The sequence below is a fragment of the Pimephales promelas genome, chromosome 10 (assembly GCF_988280905.1).
Source record: "Pimephales promelas chromosome 10, fPimPro1.hap1.1, whole genome shotgun sequence".
In the NCBI taxonomy this organism is placed as follows: domain Eukaryota; kingdom Metazoa; phylum Chordata; class Actinopteri; order Cypriniformes; family Leuciscidae; genus Pimephales; species Pimephales promelas.
The window spans coordinates 8,747,797-8,762,759 of NC_142778.1; positions in this window are offsets into that span (position 1 = coordinate 8,747,797).

Below are 14,963 nucleotides of genomic sequence, written 5' to 3' on the forward strand. Positions count from 1 at the left end.
TTTCTTTCAATTATTATAGGTTTTGTATTTCTTTTAGGAAATGATTGATCGTAGGCCACTGAGCCTGTATGCACTTCAGTTTTTGAATGAAAAAAAGCATTACTTGTGCATATTTAACAAAATATGAAAATAATTTGCACAGTTTATTAGTGATTTAATGTTTAACCAGTTTGATGTGAATTCCCATTCAAAAATGAGGCCTACAATCAGTGAAGATACAGTAATTGTGAGAAAGCAAGTTGACAAAAAGATTGAATCTAATTTCTGGTGATATTATAGCATAACGAGAGATTTATATGCATTAGGCCGGTTATTTTTAATTGGGAACACCACAAGTGTGACTTTGTTGCATTTTGTACAAGATAAAACACAGTTTGTACAAGATAAATGCATTTCAAAACAAACTTCCTTGTTAAAAGGTAACCACATTAGTGTAATAAATTGCATTGTAAATGTTTTTCAATATTGCCAAAATTACTGCTATTTTTGGTCAAAAACTGAGATGCATAAGCTCAGATCAACAAGGCCTGTGATCAATCAGATTAAAAAATAAATACAAAACCTGTGCTATATGAAAGAATAAAAGACTGAATACAAAATGTTTCATAATATAGAGTAATGAGAGATTTATAAGCAAAGTTTTGAAGACCAGTCAGTTTTGACCAGAAACACCACAAGTGTAACAAGGTTGGGAGAAAAATCACTAAAATGTGTAAAACAAATCTCCAAATATTTGGGGAAATAGTAAAGTCGGAAAGTTTTAGTCCATTGCGACCAACGTTAAAAACAAAACAGCGTTGTTTCATAACGAGAAAGAAAAAGAATATCCTCTCCAGGTAAAAAAGACCCAAACACAACACTCTCAGAAAAAAAGGTACAAAAGCTGTCACTAGGGCTGTACCTTTTTAAAAGGTAAACTTTTGTCCATTTTATGTGCTAACATGTACATTTCAGGTGCTAATATGGACATTTTTTGTGCTAACATGTTCATTTCAGGTGCTAATATGTACATTTTAGGAGCTATTAAGTACATTTTAAGTGTTAATAGGTACATTTTAGGTGCTAATATGTACATTTTAGGTGTTAATATGTTTTAGGTGCGAAGATGTGCATTTTAGGTGCTAATATGTACATTTTCAGTGTTAATATGTACATTTCAGTAGCTAATATGTCCATTTTAGGTGCTAATATGTCCATTTTAGGTGTTAATATGTACATTTTAGGTGCTAATATGTACATTTTTAGTGTTAATATGTACATTTCAGGAGCTAATATGTCTATTTTAGGTCCTAATATGTATATTTTATGTGCTAATATGTACATATTAGGTACTAATATACATTTTAGGTGTTAATATGTACCACTAAGGTACCAATATGCAGCCTTTGGGTACAAAAGTGTACCTTTTGAAAAGGTACAGCCCCAGTGACAGTTTTTGTACCTTTTTTTCTGAGAGTGAACCTGAGGGTTAAATTATAGAAAATAACCATATGTGTGTATACATACAAGAGCAATACTGAAAATTAAAATAGAAAATGCAAATATTATGCCTATAACAATTTAATATATTGGCTAAATAGCCAAAACGGAATTCTGTATTTTTGTACATTACCTCTTTAGCGGTTTTTCAAAGTTGTAAAAGTTAAATCAGGGCTATAAACATATTAACCACTTAATAGTTAGTTAAAAAGAGAATATAGGAAGACTTAAATTAGTATTTTAAGAAGTACATGTTGTATATTTAATCAAATATAGCCTATAAGTATTTATGTGTGTAAATTGTACAAAACAGACACAGACAGGCAGATCAGCCACAGAGATGAATGGGAGGGGAGGGGGGGGGGATGGCATTACTTGATAAATGATCAAATTTATCTATTTTGTGTATGTGGTCATAGTGTAGTTTTCACCAGCAGAGGGCATTGTCACACCATAGAGACTGTGAGCGCTGCATGTAGCCTACTGTAAATAAATCATCCATGAACTTCACAACTGTTTGATTTAAATAATTAGATGAATGAATTCAGAGCTGTCGAGTTTTAAATGAGTTCAATGAACTCAAAACTAGCTGAACAGATGTTCAACAGACCCCATTCAGCTCCTGTGTTTAGCTGGCAGGCAGCATAAGGGTCTCAGGGTCCATTAGATTTTAGGGGCCATTTCTTCCATATGGGGCACATAAAGCCATCAGCCAACACATAGAAAGCATGAACACCACACACACACACACACACACCACTGCTTAATATGTCATGAGCCGATGTAAACAGTCAAACTTAACTTAAGAGAGTAATTGTTTATGCATATTGCCTACAGTATTTCATAAGATTGGTTGCTTTGATGTATTATCATCATAATCAGCATTCATACAGACGGACCGGATCTGCTCTGCTTATTGTTTTCAGTCAAAATCACTGGCCGACCCTTAGATGAACACAGAAATGAATGATGCATGTCGGTATTGCCGTGGTAACCTGCACAGCTGTGTTAGTGGCAACTGTAGACAAATACACATTGTTACACTCAAACAAAACGCACACCTGTCTGTTCCGGAAATCTCCATGTCAATGCTCTCTAACAGGAAACAGGAAGATGTTTATCACCAGACACATTGAGATATTCATAAAGAGAAAGAGAGAGCTCAGGTCTTCGCATGTCTACCTCTTCTCATTTAATTTAAAGGGTAACTAAACCCTAAACCAACTTTTTTTAGTTAATGATTGACATTCGGGTATCCACAAGTTTCCGAGGGCGCTCCTGTAAAAAATAAAGTGGGTGAAACTTCCGGTAAGGCGGCGGAAGTAGGCTATAGCATTCCAATGGTATTTTGTGTGTTAGTTAGCGAAGAGGCTAGCTGTTTTTCGGAGAATTATTTTACTATTTAAAGACGCAAATCTTTATGAGAGATGTCGTTACGGAGCTGAGGGACAACATGTGCTGTTCGCGGTTGTATGTATAACCGAACTAAACTAATTCAGTGGCTTAAATGTGATTGTTTCAGGTTGTGAAATTTCGCAACTTGCAACCACGAAAAAAACATGCTTTCGTGTTTTAAGGTTTTTAAAAAATATGTATTTACTTGAAAATAATGATTAGGATGTGTACACTATCATGTAGTCAAAGTATAAGGTTATTACTTTATTACATTCAGAGTAATTTAAACTTGTTTTGAGAAGGTTTTTCAAAACTATATTGAATTCAAAGAGCCTTTCCAAGAATTCCTGCATTTAAATCTAGATTTTTCCTTTTCATTATCTGGAACATTCTATCTTTTTGTTGACCAGCATGTCAAATATCTATTACCAATATATATATATATATATATTTCCTTTGCCAATTCAGGGTAAACTATATGATAAGAGAGATGAGAAGTCTAGAGTAGTATTATTAATATGCAGTAAATCCCATGAGATAAAATCCACAAATGTCCTGCTATCTCTGATATCCTTTACCAGACCAGATCAGTTTCACACTCAAACACCAATCACATTTAAGTAGAATAAAAACAGAATTATCTGGTTAAACAGGAAGAACCTTTCTGATAAGATAAGCAGTTAACCTAAAATTAGCTTCACTGGAAAAAAACAACAACAACTTCTGCCTTACAAAGCACAAGGAAACAGTGATGCGATCCATTCTTCAAAAAAAATATGACATGTTGATAGTAATTAGAGGTTGAACGACCTCAGATTGAATCCTGTGTTGAATACTGTGTTGAATCCACATCTACCAGATGTGTGTATCTGGGGTGTGCATAGAAAGAATTGTTCCGCTCCATAGAAATGTAAAATACAAAAGCTGTGTCCAAATTTAAAGACTGCATATTTGAAGGACTCGAACTTTAAAGGGGAAATGAAGCGGTGAATCAAGTTTACATGATTTACAAGATGGATTTCCAATATAATCAACAATTATATAAGAAACATTACAAATGTAAACATTTAGAAGAAAAAAAGAAAAAAACGTTGTATCTTTCGCCGCCATTGTGCAGGTGACGTCACGGGGTTGGTTGGCTCAAGTTTAACAGGCTGTGGGCATTGAAAATCGCCACATCAAACTGTTTTATATACCAGTGTTTTGACCGCGAACGACTAATGTTAGGTACAGATATTAGACAAAAAGACGACGTACCTAACTTACCAGGTGTCAGTGTGGCTGTTGTCCTGCGATGCCCTCCGTGTCGAGATGGGTCTGTCTGCGGACTTGTCCGTGTCAGAGTGGATATGTTGTCAAGAGGTTGATCTTGAGCATGTATTGCGTGGTCAATTCTGCATCACCGGCGCGCACGTTTAACATGCTGTGCCGTGAGTTAGACGTGTGGAAGCGGCGATGCTTTCCCTGAAGGATGTCAGAGCGGAGACACTTTTTCCTAGTATATGTAGGCTGTAGCTAACGTTACTAGCACTACCAGTGCGAAAATATGGACGTTTCATTTCCCCTTTAACAAATACGTGCTAACTTGCATGTTATTGACGAGACGGGAATATCTGACGGCAGACATCGCGAACAATGTTTCTATGTGCAGTTTGTCAACATATAACATGAGACGTCGTCTTTTTGTCTAATGTCTGTACCTAACATTAGTCGTTTGCAGTCAAAACACTGGTATAAACACAGTTTGATGTCGCGATTTTCAATGCCCAGAGCCTGTTAAACTTGAGCCAACCAACCCCGTGACGTCAACTGCACAATGGCGGCGCCCTGGCGGCGAAAGATACAACGTTTTTTCTTTTTTTCTTCTAAATGTTTACATTTATAATGTTCCTTATATAATTGTTGATTATATTGGAAATCCATCTTGTAAATCATGTAAACTTGATTCACTGCTTCATTTCCCCTTTAAAGTCCACGCCTTCAAAAGTCACGAAGATCGGACTGCGCTTTGTTAAATGGGTTTGTTTTTGTCGCTTAGCAACTGTGACAGCCCCTGTTAACGAGCGGCACACTGGAAAAACATATAAAGGCTAATCAATAAGTTATGACAATGTTTTTACAACTCATCAAAATAAGTTATAAGTTATACAAGTTTCAAGTCATTTTTCAAGTCAGTTTAAAATAATTTAAGTTGACATAACTTAAACATCCAAGTTGATTATAGGCTACTTAAAAATTTAAGGCAGCAATTAAAAAAAAGTTATATTCAAAATATATCCTAAAATCAAAACATGTTTCAGAACTATGTACATAGTAAAGAGTATAATATATACAATTGCGTAAGATATAAGTCAACATTTGAAGATTTTTTTTCAGACAACAAAAATATATAGTGCCTGATCTGATTTTGGATACAAAACGTCTTCCGTTTGTTAGTGATAAAGCAGATATTTGTGCATAATGACTCATAAAGACATTTATAACCATAACAGGATCAAAATAGTATTAAAAAATGGGGGCATGTTTTTAATGTGGGCCTGTGTAGTAAAGAAAGGATTGAAAAGACCCTGACTGTATGTATTTGTGTTATTTTGTTGGTGTATTTGTTTTAGTGGAATAGGAAAAGATGCCCAAACCTGTTCTTGCGGTGCACATTTTTTAAATGTCTGAACGTGTCTCCCTTGTTTAACCCATTCGGTCTTTTAGTCTCTACTAACTTGATTAGCAGCTGTGTTTAATTATAGGACAATTTTTTAAACAGTGTTTGTGTGCCGCAGGAAAAGGGTCAGGAAACCCTTGAATGAAATGTTGCTCTTGTTGTGGAAGAGAAAACATCTTCAGTTGCACTGATAGAAATTGATTGAGATGTTTAAATGTGATGTGTGGCAGGCGATGTAACACGCCGAGTGTGTGAAGATAAGCCCTCTGGTATGGTAATCGAGCACACACTGCACTTAGATGCTGGACATCTGTAACCATTATTGCACACTGCACAGTCCTCCATTGACTCTGCTTTAGTGCTGTACTAATCTAAGCCCTGATGCTGGAATGTTAGCGCTGGTTACCATGGAGATCATCAGCATCTGTGAATATCAAAAGTCCTTGAGTCTTCTGAAACATCTCTGTCTTCTGTTTCATTATGAAAACTGAGAAATGAAAGCAGGATGTGTACAAGTGTTTCTTGTAAAACAGAAGTAGAAATAGTTGAAAGAAAAAATAAAACTTTGTGGAACACAAAAGGAGAATTTATTTAAATATACAAGCTGCTCTTGTTCAAACAACAAGGGGAACGAAGGAAGCTTAGCTCCAAAAGAATGTAAAAGCACCATAAAAGTATTTTCATTTAGTAAAAGTAAAGTTAGTCTAATGTATTTGTCTTTGGTGGCAAAGACAAACAAGGACATTTGCTTTGGATTTAATCAAAGCAAAAATATATTTTCCTCTGATTTAAATAACTGGCACAGAGAGACAGAAGGAAATTGAAAACCATTAGCTCTTTCATTCATCATGGGCATATTTCCAGCTCCAAGATCACATCAAAGTTACATTTCACTTCAGATCTGGCTTTGGGATCGGACAGATCAAATCCTCAAGACACTCTGTGGTTTTAGAAAGCCTCTTATATACTGAACCCTCTGTTTCTGTGTGAAACCAACCCAGAACAACAACCTACATATTATTATTATTATTCTTTTTTACTATTATTTTTATCTATGAGAGTAGCTTTACAAACCTTTAGAACCTTATGTTTCAGTTCAATTTGATGTTTCTAGCTTAAAGGCACATGAAACAGAATTTAACCTATAGATCTACATTATAATTTATGTAGAAAGACATAACAAATCTCATCAAATGTTCTTTTTAAAACAAAATGTACATTTCTTAAAAATAATAATTGTAATAGGCCTATATTTTATTACAGTAAATGTTAAAAACAGTAAATAAAAAACTACAAAAATGGCGGGTGTGCGAGTCCAACGGTTAAGTAGAGAGGTTTAGATAAAGGGGTTTGAGTGATTGATTATCAGTTTCCAACCTGACGAAAATATATGTATTCAATGTTATCAACATTATATTTAATCTGCAGCAACATTGTGAACTTTTATAATGATAGGTTTGGTCATTCAATTATGCAAAATTGCAAACATATGAGGAGAGGTTTCAGCATGAAAGACCCACGACTGGCAGATCAACGTGTTATGGCCAACATTTCTCTACGATATGGTAAGGAAATCAAATTAAATTGAATAGGGAAGATTTTAACTGTGTCAAGATGTGTTCCCTGATACAGGGCAGTGAACGTTTTCTATATATATATATATATATATATATATATATATATAAGTTGGCGAATTGGGATGCAGTAGCTTACTAGATTCCTTGTGTGTGCCAGTTATTCACTAATTCAGTTAATCTGTTGCTCGTTTAGCTTTCTCGTTTAGGCTAAATCAGCGTGTGTAAGCCTCCACTTTCCCCAGTTCTGTGTTCTTTCTGTTTATTAAATCTGTTCCATTATCATTCTGTTTTTACTCCTCTATCTCTTTCTTTTATTTGTACCTTTCATTTTTCACTACTTGCTGTTGTTTGACCATTATTTATCTTCTTTTCAGACCATTAATCAACTAATATAAACTGGAGCCATAGCTTTTATTCAAGCAAGCTGAAAGATCACTAAAAACATGTTTGGTCACAGATCGTAATTTCAGTTAAGTTCATCGTAAGTTCACTTTGATTCAGGCGTGAGCAGAAGTGGTGATGTCCAAGGCAAGTTGTTAACTCTGTAATGGGATGTAGAGCTGCAAGGATGACATATTTGTGTTGTTAAACAAAAATCAAAAAAAATATCTCTGTTTATGAACAAAAAAGGTTTGTGATACTTGCACATTTTGTTCATTAAAATAATTTACACAAATGGGCACAAGTTACAACTTTTATGAATTTTGAGGTCTAACAATCAGCAGAAATGAAAAAAAAACAAAAAAACGATAATACGAACTACATCACTGTCGCTCCACTTCATCGTCCCCACCACTTCGGACAACTCATGCATTCTTTATTAAAAAACAAAACAAAAAAAAAAACAAAAAAACATTTTACCTGAAAGTGTGAGTTACAATAGTTTGCAAGAGCGCAATTATAAACACGAGTCTGTGACAGCAGACCAGTGAGTAGATGAGTTAACTTGTTCAATGTGATGACATTTAGTCCTCAAAATTGGAATAATGCAGCATAATCAAATTCAGGATAAAGCACTGTTTCCATTAAATATGTTCAAGAGGACAAAATCGTCACTTCTGGGAAATTGGCACAAAAAAAATTTGTTTGCTGCACTCTTTATCATTAATTACTATCATCTCAGAGCATGCAGGTGAAATGCAATAAATGCTTTTATGTTATTTTGCGTTCTGATGCAGATACATAATCCTGTGACACAGTTCTGGATGATAATTATACCCAACCATTTTGATGACAGACTATGGCTCAATCATTTCAGAATAACCAAAACAACATTTGAGATGCTGTGCAATGGAATTGGTCTGCTGGTTAGTCCAGATATCCATATCACATTCTCTGTTGAGGCAAACTCATGTGTTTTTATTCAGATTTATTCGGTATGTGTTTCCATCATAGTTTATGTGCATATCTTCTTATCAGATAAAAACAAATTATAATTTTTAAAATTTTTAAATGCAATTTCCCAAAATTCGCATAAAAATAGGTGGATGGAATATAGACGGCACTTGTTCTCAGATGCATCTCTATAAAAAGTTGAGTCTCATCTAATTTTTTGAGGTAGCACTGCCTCTCTTGCCTCAATGAAGAAAACAACCCTGCCGTGAAAATAAGACACAGGAATATAAAGTGAACCGTGAGCTTCCTAAACTAAATGGCCAGTAAAAGCAGTTCTATGAATAACAGGGAAATCTATCAGATATAATAACAGTTGCACACCCACGTATACGCGTTCATTTGCCATTTACCAGAAAATCAGAGGCTTTTAGAGCCAGTTTTGTGGTTCGCCTGAACTCAGGATTGTTCTTGCATTGCAGATTTTGAATTGTATTTTTGATGGTGTGGTTTTAGGGAATGTGTTTGGCAACAACTTCTTGAGCCATGCTGTTCCCTCCAGGATTTCATCTCAGAGTGAATTAGACAGCAATTAACTCCCATTAAAGTGTGTTTTCATCTCTTTCTGTCTCACTGGCAGCTGCATAAGTGTGTGTGTGTCTATAATAGACTGTATTTATCTGTCCAGGATTAATGGTAATTAATGAATGTTGTTAACTGTGTCACGCAGGCAGTAACTATGGCTGTGTTCGCAAAAGTGTGCTGTTTACTTGACAATATATGCTTTATAATATATTACTTGCTTTTTTTTTTAAACAACATGCAATGACGTTTCCCATGTTGCAGGCATGGCGACATTCGTCTGTTATAGGACAACTTAGTTTAAATAAAGGAGCAGACACTGATTAGCTACTTGCTGTATGTTTATTTTAATTTAACAGCAAGATAACTAGCAGTGAATGTGCTTCAATTAATTGAATCACACACAAGAAACAAATCTTTAACAAAAAAAGCAGGCCTTTCTTTGTCAGTGTCGGCTGCAAAGATGAAGTTGACGATGCTGACTCATGATCTTTGCACTAGTCAACGCGCCAGAGAGAAATGCACATTTCATATGGAATACCAACCCGATCTCACGACCAAGTCGTACGAATTCGACGAATGATTAAAAAGTGGCTAATTCGTAACAATTCATACGACCTCACTCGTACGAATTAATACGATTTTGCTAAATCGTACATATTTTACGAATTGGCCAATTCGTATGAATTCGTACGAATGACCTACCCCTTACCCCGCCCCTAAACCTAACCATCACGTGGGTTTAGACAAATCGTACGAATTAGTACGAGTGAGGTCGTACGAATTAGTACGAATTAGACACTTTTTAATCATGCGTCGAATTCGTACGAATTGGTCGTGATATAGTGTTGAGATTACATAAGCAGAGAGCAGTCTGCAGTCTTTGTAGTTTTATTTCGGTTTGAATTGTTCTGTTTAAAAGCAGACATGTCTGTGAGGCAATTAAGCTACCTTATATGCTGAGTTTCGGTTCATTTATGAGACAAGCTCCAGTTCACCCGCCGGCGCCTCCGTTTCATGATTTTCTATCGTCTGCTATATTTACTTTTTTTTCTTATTAAAGGTGCAAAACGCAAGTATCTGAGTTTTTGCAGAGCTACACCCCCTCTGGTGACAAGTGAAACTGCAACCAGAGGTGTGCGCACTCATGGAACACATACATGTGCTAACTGTATCCACTTATGATTGTATTATTATGGAAACACGTTCATGAACAATATAAGTTATTACTTTTTAAAGGAACCGTTTGAGCCCTAGAGCCGACCGGATATCAGCCTTCCCGATGTCGACTCTCATCTTATTCTGACGCCTGGCACTGGACAGACAGAAGTTTTATTTTCTTTGTCTTACGTGGAGTTTGCGTTGGGGTTTGGAATGAACTACAAGCTCTCTACTCTTCTCTACTCTTTGGGACTGTTTCCACCTAGCCACTTCATGCGTTTTCTCAGATAGCCATCTGATTTATCAAAACGATTCCATTTACACCTGGTCACATAAATGTGTTTTTGCAAAACGGATATTAATACGATCTTCAATTTCCGCGCTATATACAGATTTCATGAAGTGCACATCACTGAAAGCAACAGATATGAGCTGCATTTTATTGATCATTGGCTAATGTTAAAATCAGAAAAGACAGCAATAAGAGGGAGCGGCAACAGCCCTGGTAACATCATTTCATTTCTTTACTTTTAATGAAGATGGTAGTGTTAAGCGTCTGCGACTTACTTTCAATTTGATTTGCCATAGATTGCGGCGCGCTTGCTTGATGAATAGGCGCTCAGCTGCGTCATCATATATGACTATAACAACATGACATATAGCCTGGTTCCAAAAACCAGATGCATTTACACTTGTCCAGTTTCGTCTGGAATGCGGCCCAGACCACGTCCTCAAGTGGTTTGAGCGATCGGATTCAAATCCGTCTCAAATGCGCTTCGGAGGGCAACCTGGTCTTTTCACGATCGAATTGCTATCCGATCACAGAAAACGCATGAAGTGACCAGGTGTAAACAGCCCCTTTGAATATATCTTCTATTTTTGTGGAAAGTTGACTAAAGTTGTGTCGCTCGAGTTATCTTCTCTGATAAGGAGAATGGCGACGAATACACTAACCTGCTGCAAGACATAGGCACATATCCAGGGGAGCGTGAACGTGCATGACATCATCACGCCCAGTCTCAAATTCGAGCCCGAATCCCTCTTCTTTATTTCACTGTATGGGATTATAGAGGCGATCGCAGTGATCAGAGAAAGGGCTCATTCAGCCCATCAAGCGATTGTTTAAGCATGTATGGGTTACAAAACGGCTATTTTTAACATGAAATGTTGCGCATTGTTTTTTCCTCATAAATGCGAACTCGAAACATGAAATAAAATTAATATTTTATGTTCTGTGGAGACTACTGTTACTCATAATTTGTATTCTGAATACGTAACGCCGGTACATGTGATCCGTTACTCTCCAACACTGATATTAGTCAGTGCAGTATATCTGCACAATATTTAAATAACATGGTTTTGGAGGTTATAGAGTTCTAATGACGGTGTTCAACTATAACCGTCGGCCTCAAGGTTATATAATAACCGGCACACCCCTAACTACCACTGTAATAAATGTGCTGTAAATGTGAGTAGCAACTCTTGTCAGGACTAAAGGGGCGGTTATACAATTGACTTTTCATTGACTTTCATTCACGTGTATGTGAATGTGTCAGACCGCAAACTTTAGCTCATGCGAAAAGTTTTGCATTTGAAAGATCAATGCAGGGGGAAACATGACAGCACAGACATTAATGATTAGTTTCAAAATGTCCCTTAATATTATTATTGTAGCTACACAACATTATCCCACGGCTGCAGGTGGTAGTGCCTATTCTTAGTGTTTTAACTGCAAAAAACAAACAAACAAAAAAACCTTCACCAATGGTGGTTGTGAAGAAACTAAAAAAAAAACTAGAAACTATAGAAAGACTCCAGGTGGCGAATACAAAAGGGCAAATTTCAATCCCTGTCATTGAGAATAGTTATACATTCAACACACTTGTAGATTTGAAAACCCAACAGGGAATAAAACATGTTTCATTAAATCAAATAAAAGGCCATGAATAATGAAGAGGCAGCCTTAATTGGACAAAACCTACAACAACAGCTTCACCTATGAACGTTTTTACTATCAATCTTAAACTGGACTTTAGCGTGAGTGATTTGAGACGATTGACTGCTTCACCGGACTCAACTGGGACAGAAATTGGACTTGAAGAGAGAAAGTTCATGACCATCTGTCTATTAAGATGTGACAGCTGACCACACACACCCTCAGGCACCTACACACCATCTGCCACCACACTGACCCTGCTGAGAGCCACGAGCTATCAGACACTCCTGAAGGACAAACAGACCACAAGACAGACACAACGACAGCTGCACAGACAGACAGACAGACAGACAGAAAGAAAGAGATAGAGAAAAGCTAAAAAAGAATATAATGCAGCAACGTGGAACAGGATTTTTCACCAATGACATTTCACTGTGGGCGGAGTTTTCGAGTTTCTAACAGTGTTAGCTTATAAATTGTGAAAGTCATTCAGAGGTTTGTTTGAATTGATTTTTTTTCCCTGTGATCTGAAACTAAAAAGGCAGAGATGGTCCACTTATAGATATGTGAATGGTAAATATGGATATGGAGGTTGAAACCTGGCCTTACAGGAAGCTTAATTGTATTGCCTGTGCACTTAAAATGTTAAAAGTATATCTTTAAAAAAAAACTGTACTTGCAGATGCCTTAACCCACTTGGTGATTGTCACAAAGCCGGAAGACACAGATGGGTAAGTTCAATGAGTTTATTGAAACAGGTAACGTCAGGACTAGCAGGTGAGTAACTGGAATCAGAGAATTGCAGATCAGGATGAACAGGTTGTAAACAGAGTCTCTTATCTTTATGCAGGTGGACCAGAACTGAAGACAGACTGAAGACAAGAATCGGGAGGAATGGATCAGGACCGGAATGCAGACAGGTGGAGAACTGGATGGGGACTTCGAGAAGGTAAGTAGCAGGAAGTGGACCTTCAGGTAAGCGGGAGTCTGTCGTGTGTATCGATGAGACCAGACAATGAGTGAGTGAACTGAAGTCTCTTAAGTAGTAAGGGTAGATTGAGTGAGGATTGCAGGCAGATGGTGGTGACAGGTGACGATGAGTAGAATTCCGGCGAAGCAGATCGAGTGGGCGGAGTGAAGGTGTCTGGCGCTGAATCTGGCGTTGGTGTATCCGTGACAGTATCCCCCCCTCCACGGCCAGCTCCAGCTGGTGGAAAGGACCGACGACGGGGACGACCACGGCCTCTGGGTGATGGACGATTTGGATGGGCAGAGTGAAAGTCCTGAAGGAGAGCGGGATCCAGAATGTCCTCACGAGGAACCCAACACCTTTCCTCTGCACCAAAGCCCTCCCAGTCGACGAGGTATTCCAGAAGGCCTCCCCGTCATCGGGAGTCAAGGATCTCGTGGACTCGATAGATGTTATCGTCCTCAGGGTCCACGGGAAGAGGAGGCACGTCTTCAGTACCAGACCCTGGGGAGGAAGGAGTGAGAGGATTAGTGTATGGCTTGAGCAGAGACACATTGAAGGATGGTGAAATACGATAGTGAGCAGGGAGTGATAACCGGTAGGTGACTTCGTTGATCTGCCTCTGTATGGCAAACGGACCTACCTATGTATCTGGGACTCAGCTTATGACAGGGCTGCCGGAGACGAATGTCCCAAGTCGAGAGTCACACCAATTGCCCAGGTTGATATTGGGGTGTTGAGGAACGTCTGGCATCAGCTTGGCTCTTGTGTCTCCGGACAGCCCGCTGAAGATGGACATGTGCTGAGTCCCAGACCCTCTCGCTTGTCTGGAACCAATGATGGACTGCAGGGACGCTAGAGGGTTCACCGGACCAGGGGAATAATGGAGGCTGGAAACCGAGTATGCACTGAAAAGGGGTGAGGCTGGTGGTGGATTGGCGATTCTGCGCATACTCGGCCCACGGCATATAGCGACTCCAGCAGTCCTGGTGGTCATGGGAATGTGACCGCAGGTATCTCCCGATCTCCTGGATCTTCCGCTCAGTCTGGTCATTGGACTGCGGATGGTATCCGGAAGTAAGGCTGACTGTGACACCCAGGAGGTTGAGAAGGCTTTCCAGACACAAGAAATGAACTGGGGTCCACGGTCAGATACAATATCTTTGGGGATGCCGAAGTGACGGAATACTTGGTGGAACAGGGTCTCAGCAGTCTCAAAGGCGGTGGGTAACCCAGGTAGTGGAATGAGTTTGCAGCCTTTCAAGAAACGATCTACTACTACGAGGATGCAAGTGTGTGAGTCTGAAGCAGGCAGGTCGGTGATGAAGTCAACCCCTAGGTGAGACCAGGGTTGTGTGGGTACAGGCAGTGGTACAAGTTTCCCCTCCGGGAGTCGATGAGGAACTTTGGCCATGGCACAGACTGAGCCGCTCTTGACATATCGGGAGACATCCTGGGTCATATTAGGCCACCAGTAGCGTTGTTGTATGAGCGAGAGGGTTTGGTGGCTGCCTGAGTGTCCAGAGCCTGGAGATGTATGAACTGAGTCCATGAGGGACAGACATAGTTGTGAGGGTACATGAATCCGTCCCTCAGGACCTCCCGGTGGAGCAGGTTCAGTTTGGGTGGCTTTGGCGATGTCGTCGTCCAGGCTCCACTGAATGGGACTGACCACTACGGCTGGAGGGAGGATGGTCTCAGAAACAGACGGACTGGAATCCTGTTGGAACTGGCGGAATAGAGCGTCAGCCTTGATATTCTTATGTCCAGGGCGGTAAGTAACGGTGAAATTGAAGCGAGTGAAGAAGAGTGCCCAGCGGGCTTGGCGAGGGTTGAGTTGGCGAGCTTCACGGAGATATTCCAGGTTACGAT